The sequence below is a fragment of the Triticum aestivum genome, chromosome 6B (genome assembly GCF_018294505.1).
Source record: "Triticum aestivum cultivar Chinese Spring chromosome 6B, IWGSC CS RefSeq v2.1, whole genome shotgun sequence".
Classification (NCBI taxonomy): Eukaryota; Viridiplantae; Streptophyta; class Magnoliopsida; order Poales; family Poaceae; genus Triticum; species Triticum aestivum.
In genome coordinates this window covers 440,669,918-440,673,840 of record NC_057810.1, presented here as the reverse complement: position 1 = coordinate 440,673,840, position 3,923 = coordinate 440,669,918, and positions in this window count along the sequence as shown.

Sequence of the window (3,923 nt, the reverse complement as noted above, 5' to 3'; positions counted from 1 at the left end):
CCGACAGATTTGGCCTTATCAAGGATGGCGACAAGAGCACCAACCACCATGTTAAACAGAACGGGGAGAATGGGTCGCCCTGACATACCCCACATAGGGTGGGGAAGTAGGGCCCAATCTCGCCGTTAATGTTAATCGTGGTCCGGCCGTAGGTGACCAGTTACATGATCCTGGTCACCCAACGGTCATCGAAGCCTTTACAGATCAGAACTTCTCGAAGGAAGGGCCAAAGGACAATGTCGTAGGCTTTGTGGAATTCGAGCTTCAGGAAAACCGCCCGTTGGTGCTTGGAGCGGACTTCATGTAGCACCTCACGGAACACCAACACCCCATCCAAAATAAACCGCCCTTGGATGAAAGCAGATTGATTGGGGTGGGTAACGGCGTCCGCGAGAAGGGTCACCCTATTGGCGTACCCCTTCGCCAGGATCCGAAATATCACATTGATAGGGCGGAACTGGCGGTGTTAGAAGCGCCCAGAACTTTGGGGATAAGCATGATGATCCCGTAGTTTAGACGACCAAGATCCATGGTCCCAGTGTAGAATTATCCAAAGAGGGCCATGACCTCTGGCTTGATGATTTGCTAGAATGTTTTGAAGAACATCACCGGAAGGCCATCCGGACCCGGGGCCGAGGAAGAGTTCATGCCTTTGATGGCCAAGTAAACCTTTTCCTCGGAGAACAAGGCCGTAAGGACGGCATTCGCCTCATCCGACACTAGCTGACATCCCGACCAAGTGTCGGGGGCCAGGGAGGTCCACCCCTAGGGGTGGGGAATAATAGGGCTTTATAGAAGTCGTCAACGTGCGCCCGAATATCTGAGGGGCGGTGCAGAGGGGTGTCCCCGTCCCACATGAAGTGGATGGAGTTCCGACGTCTCTGCCCATTAGCGATTGCCTGGAAGTACGCTGTATTAGCATCCCCATGGAGGATCCATCGTTGGGTGCCGCGGAGCCGCCAGTATGCTTCCTCATCGGTGTAGGTGACCGAGAGCTGGTCCTCAAGATCATATCTCAGCATCCACTCGTCAGGGGAGATCTCGGAGGTGTCGGCGCGGGTGTCGAGCGCTTGAATAGACAACAAGAGGGCTTTCTTGTGCTCGCGGAGGTTCTGCCCGAGGTTAGCGCCCCATCCCTTCATGTACTGGCAGGCAAGCTTGGCGCATAACTGCCATGGGTCCACCGCGGAGAGGGAGTGATGGGGGGATGTCCGGGCGGTGGCCCACCTAGACCCGACCGCCTCCACAAACCCCTCCTAATTGAGCCAGAAGAGCTGAAAGCGGAACCGAGGGGGTGGGGGCCGATCATTGAAGGAGGAAAGAAGGAGGGGGACATGATCGGACCCAATCCGGGTAATCGCGCGAAGCGAGGCCAGAGGGCACCGAAGCTCCCACTCCGAGGATACTAGGACGTGATCCAGAACGGAGCGCGTCGGGTCAACTTGACGGTTGGTCTAGGTAAACCTGGCACCCGTCCTATCTGGTTCGTGGAGGCCAAGCTCCGCGATGCAGTCATTGAACATCTGCATACGGGGTAGGTTGACTCGGTCATTGTTCTTCTCATCGGGGGATCAGATGAGGTTAAAGTCGCCACCCACCACCACGGGCAATAGGGAGGTAGAGACCTTCCTCCGAAGTTCGTCCGGGAAGGTCGAAGAGTGACGGTGGTCAGTCGGCCCGTACACAATCACTACTTCCCATTTGAAGTTGAGCGCTCGTTTGAAGAGCTCCATACTAACGTAGATTTCACCCCTATCCATGCCGCCCACCTCAAAGGTGGCATCCTTCACGCCTAAAAGGATGCCACCCGAATGTCCTATGGTCCCATTAGAAGGGAGCCAATGCCAGGCAAACAGGTGGAGGCTAAGAGCATCTCCAGCCGCGCCCCCAACAGGCCCCCCAGGGCAACTTTTTTCATGTCGGCGCACGCCCCCAAGATGCCAAAATATGCCAGCTCGGCCATTTTGGGCCCGGCGATCCCAGGCCGAACCCAGCGCACTGGGGGCGCTCGGGGGCTCCGGCGGAAGGGAAAACCACATCTGGGCCACACTGTTAGGCGAAAAGTCAAGACAAACGTCCCGCCCCCACCCCCGCATGCCCTGCCGCCATCCTGCGGATCCCAGCGACGCCCACCGCCCACCACCTCTAGATAGGCCATTCCCCGCCGAAAAAGAGAGAGGGTTTCGCCGCCAACCTCTCCACCACCTTCCTGGGCGAATTTTCTAGCGTTCAGCCCGCGTAGGGTGGGATACCGGTGGCTGCGCGCCCACCACGCCCACCAGGTGTTCGGTGATTTGTCTGCTCGGTGATGGACTCGGACAACAAGGAGGCGCTCGTGGCGCTGCTGGAGGAGGAAGCCGATGCCGACGTTCAGGATGAAGAGCATCTCATGGTCCTCGCCGACCTAGCCGGCCTGCTCACGAGCAATGCGAAGCCGCAGCGAGGTGACTCTACGCCGGGGCGACTGAAAGCAAAGAACCAGCATCGACTTGAAGGCTATTGCATGCTCTACTCCGACTACTTCGCCTACGCTCCACTGCACGGTGACAAAGTGTTTCAACGCCGTTATCGGATGAGCCGAAAGCTTTTCCTCAGGATAGTGAATTCCATCCGGGAGTTCGACAACTACTTCAAGTGCAAGAAGGATTGCACCGGCATAATTGGATTCACCTCAATCCAGAAGTGCATGACAGCTATGAGGATTCTTGCATATGGAGCTCTCGGTGATTCACTTGACAACTATGGGCGCATGGCCGAGTCCACGACCATTGAGTGTTTCTACAAGTTCCGCGGGGCAGTGGTGGCAGTGTTTGGAGCGCAATACTTGCGATCACCCAATACCGAAGACACTGCTCGGATCCTAGCACAAAATGCAGCAAGAGGATTTCCTGGGATGCTTGGAAGCATCGACTGCATGCATTGGAAATGGAAAAACTGTCCATTTGCTTGGCAGGGGATGTACAAAGGTGCCAAAGGCGGTTGCAGCATGGTACTTGAGGCAGTGGCCACACATGACCTCTGAATTTGGCACTCCTTTGGTATGCTAAGAACTCACAATGACATCAACGTGTTGCAGTGCTCCCCTGTCTTTGCCAAGCTTGTCGAAGGTCATTCTCCTCCGGTGAACTTCGAGGTCAATGGGCGGCACTACAACAAGGGATAATACCTAGCAGATGGCATGTATCTGAGATGATCTACATTTGTGAAGACTATCTCAAACCATGTGCCAGGAGGCAAGAACTCCCACTTTGCGAAGGTTTAGGAGGCTTGCAGGAAGGATGTCGAGCGGGCATTTGGTGTGCTCCAATCTCGATTTGCTATTGTCCGGTACCCCACTCAGACCTGGTCGAAAGATCAAATGTGGGAGATCATGACTTGCTGTGTCATCTTGCACAACATGATCATTGAGAGCAAGCAGGAAGAGATAGTGTCTGACACTGAACCATATTACAGGCAGGGTCCTCTTGCCCAGGTTGATCACCAGCTACCAGCAACCTGGACTGCCTTCCTCAATATGCGTCAGGAGATCCGAGACTCACATGTGCATCAACAACTGCAGCAGGATCTGGTGGAGCGCCTATGGAGGCTCAAGGGCAACGCCTAGCTCGACGTGCGATGAAATATGAGTTTTTATTTGTTGAACCATATAATTTGTATTGAACTATTTGTTGAACTGTTTGATTTCTATTGATTTTCTATGATGAACTATATGATAAAAAATAACTTCTGTTATATTTGCACCAAAGCACGGCGAACATGGGCTGATTTTCGCCGATAGCGGGCCGATTTTGCGCCGAAAGTGGACTGAAAACCAGGCAAATTTGCGCCCAAATTGGGCCGATATCAGCACCTGGGGGAGACCCGTGGGCGGCAGCTGGGAACCCAATCGCCCCAAGCCGATTTTAGTGCCGACTCGCCCCAGG